This window comes from Euprymna scolopes, chromosome 35, assembly GCF_053919585.1.
Source record: "Euprymna scolopes isolate OS-2025 chromosome 35, ASM5391958v1, whole genome shotgun sequence".
Classification (NCBI taxonomy): domain Eukaryota; kingdom Metazoa; phylum Mollusca; class Cephalopoda; order Sepiida; family Sepiolidae; genus Euprymna; species Euprymna scolopes.
Genome location: NC_136516.1, coordinates 25,867,451 through 25,881,618, shown reverse-complemented (window position 1 = coordinate 25,881,618; position 14,168 = coordinate 25,867,451). Strand labels below are relative to the sequence as shown.

Genomic DNA, 14,168 nt, shown 5'->3' with positions numbered 1-14,168 from the left:
AAGGTCAATGATATACATTTATTTACATGGGGGAAAGGAAGGACGACTTAATAGAACCAAGACGTAAAACAAGAACAATAGACGTTAAATTTGAACTCAACCCCGGATCAAAAGTCTCCAACTGTTCTCTTCTCTCTGCACTTTCCACACTGACGCCCAAAAGACGGCTCTTTTATAGAGAGACCTAACCACATTTCATTGGCATACCCCCTCCCCACCCCACCTCTCGTCACATCACGTGATTTTCAGTCCATAAATACCAGGGGGCGGCCATGTTTAATTTCTCTCTATTTTTTTTTTTTTTGTTTGCTTTCTTAACACGAGCCGCACGATGCATGAGGTAAGGTTCTTTACTTTTAACCACAACCAACAAGGAGATTTCTAACTTGCGCCATATTTTAGCAATTTATTTCAAAGATCGCTTAGTAAGAAACACCGGAAAAGCGATGACAAAAGCTTTTTGTAAATAAGTTAAACATTTTGAGGCATTTTCTATACACATTTTAGCAATTTACGAAGAACGCAACGTGCATACTACACAAACGGTTCTGCGTTTCCATTTGTCGAATATATATGATCATTTTTAATTAATGAGTGTAACCGGAAGTACTGCTACCCCGGGGAATAACATAATTTGTGGGCAAGGTTTACTCCTAACAGAGTAACCTCGGGAAGGATGTGATTCCTCGCCATACACGGACAAACAGTCAGTATGAAGAAGTTATATTTTGCGCATTACATAGAACTGGGATGCATGGAAATTACTCCAGGACCCCTCTGAAAGCCAGATCGGAATATTACTACGACCAGCAAACTCTTTTGTGTCTGGATGTACGGAAGAAATTTATTTCATAAAAAAGTAACAATAGCTTTTCAAATAAAATAGTGAAAGTGAGATTTCTGCACCTTTTCTTTTTTTATTTTGCAATTAGTTTCAAATTGCTTTCAAATTGCTTCGTAAAAAAAGAATCGCGTGACAATCGATTTTTCTAAATGACTTCTACATACAATACAACTTTTAGTTAGAAAAGCAATAAATACGCCAATTTTTAGAAGATCGAACATTTTAGTTCCACAGATATTGATATTTATATTTAAAAAATTTTTAAGAACAAAAAACTTTTACAATTATGATAGTTCTCTCCAAAGGGAAAATAGTTTGCCGTTGCTACAAAAAATAGACGCGGTTACCTTTTCGCAGCCCCGCATATTCACCAGACAATTACCTATAGTAATGTGTTCCGGTTATATCGGGCAAGCGTCATAACTTTGTTAAAATTGTAAGGGAAGTGCTCGGTAAACAGTGTTGCTAATTTCGCGATTTTTCCCGGTAGGTCTGGAAATTTCGTTTGGAATATAGCGGGTAAATTTTGGATATAGGGGTTTTTTTTTGGGGGGGGGGGTTGTTATTGTTTTGTTTTTGGTTTTATTTGTTTTTCTAAAATCTGTAGATTTTATTTATCAGTAAGATTTGGAGAATCTTAAATCGAAAATAAAATACAAACAAATATTAATTAGAGAATAAGCACACTGAACAGCGACCAGATTAAGACGTGCAATGTTTTTAATTGCATATTATTACTGAATTGTACTGTATTATTATTATTATTATTATTATTATTATTATTATTTGAACTGTGAGTACTTTTTTTATATAATTTTGCCTTTAAATTTATCCCACTTCCTGTCAATTCTAATGCAAATGTAGTAAGCAAAGAAAATGACTTTACAGTAATCCAGTAGAGATAACTATGATATGCAGTGTTATTCTCCTCCTATGCTTACGTTTCTGTTTTCAATAAAAAAAATTGTTGCAACATGTGTTTACATTATCATTACTACATCAGTGAAATACATAACGGCATACAATCTATATAATTATAAAACTCAAATGACCATCTAACGATGTATGTAACCCACTTTCCGGTTTACAACATCCGATTGCGCATGCGCGCATAACCTGCGCACTGAAATATTAACGTCATTATTTCGAAATTATTATTTAACATGGGAAGAGTGGGGTTTAAAATAACTTAAACTTAATACAGAAATGAACGATGTAAAAAAAAAAAAAAAAAAAAAAAAGCAGATATATCAAAATTTGAATTTAACTATAATAAAGATTATGGTATCTGTTCAGTTCACATTTACCTATAAGTATTGCCAACCACTTAGAATTCAGTAACTGTAAATTTTGTTTTTCAAAAATAATCGATTGTAATAAACAGAACGACTCATACAAATCTATCTATATTCTTTTTTTTTTTTTCATTTTAATATACTTTCATAGAAATGTTTGTTATGCCAAAAAATAACTATTTTCTTTACGTCACAAGTGTCACGCTCATACATGAATTCCATAGCTAATATAACATACTGACCCAACGGGTCACGGGTAGTCTAGTATTACTATATTATTACTGCATTAATGAGTAAAATGTAGATTCCATGAACAAAGTTTCTTTCTTAGAATTTTACGCATGTGCAACTCTCTTCTATTTTCCTGCTTTCCAGCTGATTAGAATATGGTCATCTTCAAGTCCAACATAAACAAATTCTTGATGAGCCGTCCTCTTAAGTAATCCAATTTACCAAATTTTCACTAATAACGATTACAACTATATTGTCCCATTGACTTCTGTGCACTCATTTAACCCTGATCCTCAAGTGGCCTCCGGACCTTGTAAAAAAAAATTCGCTTTCGCTTGAATATATTCATGCAGATTTCATATGTACTATTACAGAACTGCATGCAATATTACTACTTACTGTATTAATAAGTAAGGATGTCTTTAGAAAAGGTTCGGGAAGCAGTTAGGACTGTATATAATGTCATACATAGACGTTATTAAGCTGCATCCAATATTCGCAGTTTTTCGATAAAATCTTTCGAGTCGATACAGAATTAATCACCAACATAAATATGTAAAGTTTTAAGCGCACTACATCTGCATTTTTAGATTGGACGCACTTGCATTGCGAATTCAGTAGTAGTTCGTTTCTATCTATTGCACTTTTCTTTTTTTTTCTTTTTTTTACATAGACGTCACCACTTATCAAGGCCGATAGGCCACTCAAGGATAAGGGTTAAAGAGTGTAGAGTAGTCAAAAGGACAATATAGTAATCGATAGTAATGGAAGTTCGGTAAATTTAACTTAAGTGGAACGGCTCATCAGAAACTTGTTCACGTTGGACTTACTTCTGGTGGTACGGGTTTTTTCGTGAACTGTGAAAACTTGAATTATTGTTGTTTTTGTTTTTTTTCTACTTCCGGCAGTACGGAGTTCTTCATGAGCTGTGAAAACTTTTGAAATATTGTTTTTTTTCCACGCGCTGATGAAACCCAAGTTGTGCAAATTATAATGTGATGAACAGTTATATTATCTACACCGAGGGCTGAAATAATTGTACGCAATCTTGTGACCAATAAAAAAAATATTCTGAAAATGAGTAAATACTTGTGTCTACCCTACTAACGTGATATATTTTAAAAAAAAAGTATATATATATATATATATATATATATATATATATATATATATATATATATATATGTGTGTGTGTGCGTGTGGCTTCCCTCAGTCTTCACAGAATATGGATACCCACTGTAAGGGTGCCTGTGCGTGAAATTTTCGTGGCAAGAGTTGCATAGTCTCCAACCACGCCTCCCCTGAGTCAAAATTATTGCATACCAGTGGCAAGTTGAGGTACAGGACGACTGGAAACAATGCCGAGATAAGCGGAGAGCACATACAGCGCCTAGAATTTCCAAATGGTCACCAATCTGGCTCAACGTTGCTTCACTTCGGTGATCTGGCGAGAACTGGTGTGTCAACGTGATTATGCCGTGTGTGTGTATATATATATATATGTATATATACATATATATATATATATATATATATAGTGAGAATTTTCAATTGGTTGACTTGCCGAGGGTAGGTCGGTGAGGAAGGAAAGAGTGCTGGTAGCTGTGATCAACACGGCCGGTGGTCCGTTAATCAAAGAACCTGAGTGCCTATTCCTTACAAGTTAAATAGACATTTCAGTCACATATGAATCTCGTTGACTGAGAGTAGGAGTAGATAAAAAGGAGTGGTCGCTCTACCGTTGTTGTAGTTGTTGCTGTCTTCCAGACAAATTACACTTCGACCATCGTTACCCATTTGTTACTTTTACAAGGAAAGACTGCTTGTAAGCAACGTCGACATTTCGTTGCAAGACTTAAACCATCTTTTCTCCCCCTCCCCTACTCGTCGGTATGCTAATACCGACAATATATATAAAGAAAGAGTTTTGTTTACTATAACCTTTTTACGCAAATATAAATCATGTAGAATATCTGCATGAATACAATTACACGTAAAAGTTAACTAAAGATGATCATCCAATAGAAAACCGAAAAGACTAGTAGGGAATTAATTAAAAAGAATGTATAAAAGAATATGTAAATTAGCTAGATCTTTTGCAGATGAATGCAATTCCACGAGCCATATATAACAAAGTTGTATTTTCTTTTTAAATAAATAGAAAAAAAGGGTTCTTAATATGAATATCAATACACAAAATCTCCCAAGTATATAGGAGTATATATTAGGCACGGCCAAAACGAAACGAGGGAGTAAATATTTTTTGACAGTCTCGCTTTCAAAATCTACCAAAAATCGAGTAATTATCCAATTAATACGAAATTTTCACCGATTATTAAGTGAAGAATGACCTTTATAATGGTGTAAGGTTTTTTTTATAATCGATATTTATACATATATATTTTGCCTACAAACCCCTTCTTTATTTGTGATTAAAAATATGCTTGAAATAATCAGCCGAAACTGAACAACATATATTGTATTGTAGAGGGAGGGTGATTGTAGTTAAACAAGCAAACAAACAAAAAACAGTGCACATATCAGATTTTAAAGCTGAAATCCGAATTTTAAATGTGTTTCATTTTTCATCTTTTGTGTTTTGGATGATTTCGTTGAATATGTTAATAATTATCTTCCAGATTAGCAAAAAAAAAATTATATACTTTCATTATTTTTACGGAAAACACTACTTTTAAATCTTTAAAAAATAAATTAATATTGCTAAAATACCATTAAATAGGAAATGCTTTGAAGAATCAATATCAAAAAAGAAAAAATCGATAAATAACTGCGCATTTTGCTAAAAATACGATACTTTGTTTCGGCCATTTGTTATTACGTGATATTGTCTCACCTATGATAGACCATAAGGCTTATAGTTATCTCCTCCCTTTTCCTTTTTACTGTGGCTTGCGCTTGACTTACTGTGTGGGGGACTTGCATCAACCACACTATTTCGTCCAGAAACACTTGGTCTTGATGGCAAGGCAGGCTCAAGACAACCAAGCGTGATACTAGATGCAGGAGTTGTCTCCAACACAAACGGCGCCTAGCATTTTCAAAATGGTCACCCATCTGGTATTGGCCAGCCTCATCGTTGCTTAACGTCGGGGGTTATGTAGGCAACAAATAAATAAATATATATCGCTTATGGAAGGAGAATTAAACCCTTGTAAAGATGATTCTTCACTTAATCGTCAAAACAAATGTTAAAAATACATGGAAATTTACATGCAAAGGCTACCGTAGTTTCTTCCTAGCCATCATTAAATTTTGGGCGTTTTAATTTCGCAACGCGAAATCTATAGAATGAGATAAAAGATGGAATTCTTTGAAATTCAGGAACTTATGTAATATTTTTGCATATTCTTATCGCAAATGAACCTAAATCTTATTTAGACAAAATATAAAAATATAATTGATTCAAAGACATTTTTAAAAAAATATTTAAATGTGTTGTTTATCGAGACAAAAATGGGGGTGAGTGATTTTATTTATTTATTTTTTTAAATTTAACATCCTATTAGAAATAGTAGAAAAGGCTTTGTTATTCAGCTTTTCACATGTTAAAATTGAAGCTTTTATCTTTCTGGAAAAAAAAATTGCTCCAGAATAATGGATTTTAATAAGTGTTTATTTGTTTAAAAAAAAAAAAACTTGGATTTTCTTACATTTTTTGGCCGTGCCTAATATATATATATATATTTGTTTACTGTTTGGGAGGGGGGGGGAGAATTCCAACAAAGTGCTCGATTACAAAGAAAAACTTTTTCGATATAAGAGAGTAATATTTATTTATTTAATTGTACAGAAGTTCAGAAAAACCGACGGTACCAATGTTTTTCTGAACTTCTGTACAATTAAATAAATATATATATATATATATGTGCGTGTGTGTATATATATATATATATATATATATATATATATATATATATATATATATATATATATTTTAGTGAAATAAACTGTGAATATTTTGATAGGCGTATCAATGCATTCCCATTTGAATGGCAGTTCATCGGTATCAATCGAATTTGGTAACACATGTCGATGATTGATTATGTAAACTTGATATTGCCTATTCGATCCTATTTAAACTGATCAGAATCAACGCGATTCCATTTCGGTACGAGTTTCTTTTCGTTACATATCGGTGTGCAGCAACAATAAAGAAGTCTAAGAAAAACAACAACAACAACAACTTGGCTCCTACGCATCCGAAGAATTTGTCGTCGTCGTCGTTGTTCGTAAGCGAAGTCATTTTTTCTAATTTAAGTTTTACGCAAAAAAAAACGAAATTCGTGATCACAATGTGTTTTGATATATATGTGTATATTTAAAGTTGGTAAAGCAATAATGAGATTCTACTATTTTTAGGCGATTGCGTACGAACACTTTGAAAAAAAAATCGGTAAATTTTTAATTGGTTTCCATCTTAACATTTTACTTTAAAATGGCGACTTTTGTAGGTTTTCGGGTATGCTTCGTCATAAACTTTGATTTTCTTAGTTAAAAAAAAAACTATTTGATCAAATTACGTGATTTTTTTTTTTTTTTTTTTTTTTTTTAATGTGACATTTTTATTCCACAACGGGCACGTACATCATAAAGATTTTTCTGGTTTTTTTTTTTTTTTTTTTTGTGGGGGTGGAGTAAAATTTTTTTTAAAGGTGTAATATTGTACTTGTAGCAAATTAGTTTCACAGAAAACTGCTTAAAATATCGATTCAAGTTAAACTTACACAGTATATGCATTTTTTTTTCAAGCTTTTTCCTGATCTGAATTTTTTTGCTTACTCGATGATACTTATTAACAATCAATAAAGAAGAAAACAATTACTTCAATTTTAAATTTTATATATTTTTTTAATTTCTCTTGTGTTTTTTATATTTGTTTGTTTTTTTTTTAAATATTTTCAAGTTAAATTTCGTATCTGTTTTAAAACGTTGGTTAGCTCATCTTTAATATATGAGCAGTTATTTCGGCTGATGAGTTCTCTGGTCATAATTAAATTTAATTCGTGTTGATAAATTCGTGAAAGTTGATTTTTCTTCTGTAAATAAATCCTACAGTTCAACAGAGAATATACCCACGTAGCTTTGAATATATGTATATGTTGGAAAACTGCATCTGTGGTACCAATTTTCAAGAATTCTGGCGAAAGAACTGACCCATCAAATTATCGCCCCATTAGCCTTCTCCCACTTTTCGCCAAAATATTTGAGACCATAATTAACCATGCTCTAGTCCGGCACCTTACAGATGCTAAACTTTTGACTGATAAACAATATGGATTTAGACACGCCCGTTCCACAGCTGACATCCTCACTGTAATCTCTGAACGTATATACCATTCACTGGACAAAGCGGGGGAGGGCAGAGCGATAGCTCTAGATATATCTAAGGCTTTTGACAGGGTATGGCACAAGGGTCTCCTCAGGAAAATTAAATCATACGATATCACTGATAGAATACTTAGCATAATTAAATCCTTCTTAGATAAGAGAAAAATCCAGGTTGTCCTCGACGGTCGAACATCTAAACAGTGTGATATAAATGCGGGAGTGCCTCAGGGGTCTGTTCTTGGACCTCTATTGTTCCTGATATTTATTAATGACCTCCCCGACAAAACTGCCTTTGAGATGGGTATATATGCTGATGACACTACACTCTATAACAGGCATGACAGGAAAACAAATGAACACGTATCTAAAGAAATGGCAAAAACACTAGAGGATGACCTCCAATCTGTAGTGGAATGGGGACATAAATGGATGGTCACAAGACTAAACTGGTTTCCTTCTATAATTACAAGAAACCTTCTCTGCCACCAATAACAATGACCAGTGACTCCCTGTCTGAGAGTACATCTTTCAAACTGCTTGGCCTAACGTTCACAGGAAACATGAGCTGGAACAATTATATTGAAAACATTGCCAGGGCCGCTGCGAAAAAGGTAGGCTCTCTCTACCGTGCTAGAAAACTACTGACACCCAAAAGTATCCTGTACCTCTATAAGGCCACTATTCGCCCATGTATGGAGTATTGTTGTCACATTTTTTTTTTTTTTTTTTTTTTTTTTTTTTTTTTTACAAAGGCATCACCACATTATCAAGGCCCAGAGGCCACTCAAGGATAAGGGTTAAAGAGTGTACAGTAGAAGTTGGTCAATATAGTAATCATTAGTAATGAAAATTTGGTAAATTTAATAACTTATATGGAACGGCTCATCAAGAACTTATTTACTTTAGACTTGAACAAAACCATATTGTAGTCAGCCGGAAAGCAGGAAAACGGAAGACAATTCCACAGGCGTGCAGTTCTAAGAAAGAAGCTTTGTTCATGGAATCTACGTTTAGGTTTAGGGACAGATAAAGAGTGGGGGAAATTATTGATAGTGTTTACAGCTAGACGAGTGTTTCTTGTGAAAGTTTGGCGAGGGGGGACCATAGATTGAAGCTCAGTTGAACACTTTCCATGAAAATAACGATACATCAGAGACAAACTCGCAACATCTCTTCTGTGAGATAGAGGTTGCAAGGAGGAGAAAAGGACATCTCCTACGAGGCTACGAAGTCTATTTTGAACTCTATCAAGGCAGGACAAGTTCTTTCTAGCAGCTCCTGCCCAGATGTGGCAACAGTATTCCATCCTTGGACGTACCTGGCTCTTATATAGATAGAGAATAGCATCAGCAGTGAGATATCTACTGGATCGATAGAAAGATCCCACCATTTTTCCAGCGGCCTTGGCAACAGATTTGATATACGTGTTCCATTTAAGATCAGGAGTAATGGTCAAGCCCAGAAGCTTGTCAAAACTTGAGGCCTCCTGAAGACGAGAGCCATTCATTTCAATTGATGACAAATGTGGATTAGAATGTTGATGATGTAAAGAGAGAAGCTTGGTTTTAGATGCATTAAAAGTAACCTGCCACTCCTTTCCCCATTGTACTACGTGCTCAAGATCAGAGGAGAGAGAATTGGAGAGAACTTGCTCGTTTACTGTCTTAGATGTGGTACCATAAATGGTAGTGTCGTCAGCATAAATGTCTACAAATGATGTAAGGATATGATTTGGAAGATCATTAATGTAGATCAGGAAAAGAGTTGGGCCCAGGATGGATCCCTGAGGGACACCGGCATTAATATTGTGAGCTTCTGATTTTTGCCCCTCAACTACTACTCTTATGAATCTATCAGAAAGAAATGATTTAATAATTGAGAAGACTTTTCCAGCTATACCATAGCTAGCGATCTTATGAAGTAAACCTTTATGCCATACCCTATCAAAGGCTTTAGATATGTCAAGAGCAATTGCCCTAGAAAGATTGCCACCGTCGAGAGATTTGCTAATCCTATGCGATATAACTGTAAGGACATCTGCTGTAGATCTAGCAGAACGGAAACCATATTGAGTGTCACTAAGAAGGTTATTTTTGTTGAGATGTTTGATTACTTCTGTATTTAATACAGATTCTAGCAACTTACTCATGACGCACAGGAGACTTATTGGCCTGTACTGAGAGGGGGATGAGCGATCACCTGAATTCTTAAATACAGGGCATACTGATGAGATTTTCCAGGGAGATGGGAAACTATTCTCCTTAAGACAACGTTTAAACAGTTTTGTAAGTATGGGCGCTAGTTCAGGTTGAAGTTTTTTGAGTACTATGATTGGAATACCATCAGGGCCAGTTGCTTTACTGGAATCAAGGTTTTTGATTAGTTTGGCAACATCACGTACAGATATACGTATATCACATAGCGTGTTTTCTGATACAAGAGGAAATATTGGGGGTTGGCGGTCTTGGTCGCAAAGGGTAGAATTAGCTGCAAAGTTCTTGACAAAGAGTTTGGCTTTGTCTGATGCTGACGAGATTACCTCAGATCCATTGATAATAGTTGGGATGGAGCACACGCTTCTGTTCAGGATTCTGTTTGCTATTTGCCAAAACTGGTGGGAACCAAGCCGCTGCTCAGCTACTTTGGACTTAACAGATTGAGCATACAACTTTCTTGCGTTCCTTATTACTTTCTTACAATGGTTGCTGGCAGTCCTGAAAACGGCTTTAGTTTCCATACATCTATTACGTTTGAAGCAGTGGAAAAAGTGATTTCTGTGCGCAATGGCAGCAGCACATTCTGGAGAGAACCATGGCTGGCTGTTAGGTTTTTGCTGAAACTTTTTAGAGGGTATGAAATGGTCAATACCTACAATTAACCATTCAGTTAGGTCTAATACTATAGACGACACATCCTTTTTAAACATGGAATTGGGCTGGTGCGTCTACTACTAGTCTCTCGCTCCTAGACAAGGTTCAAAAAAGAGTCGCCAACCTGATAGGCCCTGAACTGGCATCTAAGCTTCAGCCTCTGTCCCATCGACGAAACGTTGCATCCCTCTGCTTGTTCTACAAGTATTTTAATGGTGAATGCTCTGACGAACTGCAGACAGTTGTGCCCCACGACGTAGACACCCTCGACAAACCCGACAGGCAGCTAAATCCCACCCCCACACAGTAGAGATCCCTAGATGTAAAAGATCTTTCTACTCCAGTAGTTTCTTCCCCAGAACCGCTAGACTCTGGAATTCCATTCCAGGTTCCTGCTTCCCTAACTGTACTGACATGCAGAAGTTCAAGTGCAACGTGAACCGACATGTTGCTGCCCCTGATAGTAGCCCCCTACACCAAAGTGGCAATGTGCCTTGTTTGGGGTGAAAATGTAATAAAAAAAAAAATATATATATATATATATATATTTCAAAGGCATACCAATGATTTCATTGCATTGAATCAACCATCAGAGGTTGGATGGAGTCATTATGTCAATATATATATATATATATAACTGGACGCCCGACGTGGCCCGGTCATACAATACGCTTAAACATATTTCAATTTATGCAGATTATGTATGTATGTATGTATGTATGTATTATAAAATCAATTCTATATTGATCATTATGTTACAATGAATAATGTGCGCTGTGGACTAATTCGCAAAAAATTTGTTTTTGATAATGAAAAATAATAATGATAATGTCATTCATCAAATTCACTTTGTGTTTGTTTACAATATCACGTCAGCTGATATTTGGGCTTGACGATGAATGCCCTGGAAAAGTCACTTCTGATTAATGTTTAGTTTTAAAATATGAAAACAAAGAAATGATTTGCAGCAATTTTAAATGGTATCTCTTCTTTTTTATTGTAAATTGAATTCATTAATAAGAAAACATTAAAATAAAATCATGAGGTCCACCCGGGCTTGAACAGAGAATCATTGGATTTGTAGTCGAATGCTCTACCACTGAGCTATATCTCCAGATGATTATACATCTGGGGGAGGGGTAAGAAGAAATGATTTGCTGAGATTTTATTATTTTAATGTAAAATATTCCCCTGTAAAAATTCTTCCTTTTTATCTTTTATTATTATTACTAGCGGGGGTACCCGGCGTTGCCCGAGTGTTTGTTTCCGGGACGGGGGGGGGAGTTTTAAAAAATGTTATGGTAGGTAAGTAGGAAGGATCAAACCTGGAGTCATGAGTAAAAGTAGGAAAATAAAGTGTGAAAAAAAAAATAATAAAAAACATCTGCAACGTTAACAGTTCGGCCACCAAGAAAAGTCCATTCCAGTTGTTTAGGAAAAAAAAAAAAAAAAAAAACGACTACGGTAGGTCGGCGCGAACGTGAAAATATAATGTGAATTGTCCAGCACGCTAACCACTATGCCACAGAGCACTGCAGCTTAGTATAGTGATTTTAAATAACTTCACATGAAAGAACTACGAAGCCAAACCGGTGTTCTCTTTTCAACTGTTCCTTGTGAACGATCCCCAAACGGTGTTAAGTGGTGGCAGGGGGAGGAGGAATTTATTAGAGAGAAAATATTTTACCACTTCCATTGATCTTAACCGATTTTGGCCGTGACTTCTCAGCAGAAAAAGTATAGAAATCTAAGATTATCGAGGAATTTGAGAAATAATAAGCCTATAACACACCTCAGATATTGTCCTGCCGTTTGTGCATATTATATTTGCATGAAATATCTTGATTTTTAATCCTGTTAATGTCAAAATCAGACGGGGAAAAAATGAGTTCATTTTATTTATATAGAAGATAGATAGATAGATAGAAGAAGAATAGAAGACAAGATAGAGATTATCTTTTTATTTTTTATTTTTAGACTATATTTAAGATCGGATCTTTTTGATTGTCGATGCTTATTGGAAGAATTTCTGTACAAAACATATTTAAGAACACTGCCAGACATATAAATTACCTTTGTGTGAAATTTGTAAAAGATTCGCTCAGATGTTTCAGAACATATAAGGAAGGAACTTACATACACAGACACGTGTAAAGTGACTTTATATAATAGTAGAATATATATATATGTGTGTGTGTGTGTGTATGTGTGTGTGTGTGTGTGTATTCAAGCAGATACTATTAAATACAAAAAAGATACTTTGCTTTATGATACATTTTTTTTTGTATTTTTTCAATTTTCCGTATAATCTTTGTTATATCAAAATCGAAACTATTTCATAGGTATCACTGTTGTGTATTGGAGGTGGATGTCTATATGACCGTGTATATACGGTACCAAATTAATGTATATTATGTATCGTGCGTTGTTACTATCTAAATCGATATTATTATATCTTTACTCAACAGGCCATATGTATGTATCTATGTACATTGTGTTTGTGGTATAACTGTTGTCCTCGAGTCCTAAATGTCTATCTTAACGGCCCGTGACTCGTCTAATTTTTGTTGGTGCATGCTTACTTGTCAACATATATACATATACACGTAACATGACGACATATATACATATACACGTAACATGTCAATATATATACATATACACGTAACATGTCGACATATATACATATACACGTAACATGTCGACATATATACATATACACGTAACATGTCGACATATATACATATACACGTAACATGTCAACATATATACATATACACGTAACATGTCAACATATATACATATACACGTAACATGTCAACATATATACATATACACGTAACATGTCAACATATATACATATGCACGTAACATGTCAACATATATACATATGCACGTAACATGTCAACATATATACATATGCACGTAACATGTCAACATATATACATATACACGTAACATGTCAACATATATACATATACACGTAACATGTCAACATATATACATATACACGTAACATGTCAACATATATACATATGCACGTAACATGTCAACATATATACATATGCACGTAACATGTCAACATATATACATATACACGTAACATGACGACATATATACATATACACGTAACATGACGACATATATACATATACACGTAACATGACGACATATATACATATACACGTAACATGACGACATATATACATATACACATAACATGTCGACATATACACGTAACATGACGACATATATACATATACACATAGCATGTCGACATATATACATATACACATAACATGTCGACATATATACATATACACATAAGATGTCAACATATATACATATACATGTAACATGACGACATATATACATATACACGTAACATGACGACATATATACATATACACGTAACATGACGACATATATACATATACACGTAACATGACGACATATATACATATACACGTAACATGACGACATATATACATATACACGTAACATGACGACATATATACATATACACGTAACATGACGACATATATACATATACACGTAACATGGCAACATATATACATA

The 14,168-nt window shown here is 34.4% G+C and overlaps 1 long non-coding RNA gene across 4 annotated transcripts in view; it reads left to right on the top strand.

Annotated features, from left to right (window-relative positions):
* The first annotated feature begins 245 nt into the window (after positions 1 to 245).
* LOC145259746 (uncharacterized) overlaps positions 246 to 14,168 on the top strand; it is a 26,831-nt gene continuing 12,908 nt past the window's right edge. Inside the window, exon 1 of one of the 4 annotated variants that reach the window (XR_013864197.1) lies at positions 246 to 340. This is a non-coding gene — a long non-coding RNA (uncharacterized LOC145259746). Of the gene's footprint in view, positions 341 to 5,632; positions 5,851 to 6,322; positions 6,785 to 14,168 lie in introns of those variants that run through there. The other 3 variants (XR_013864198.1, XR_013864199.1, XR_013864200.1) reach the window with 3 other exon arrangements.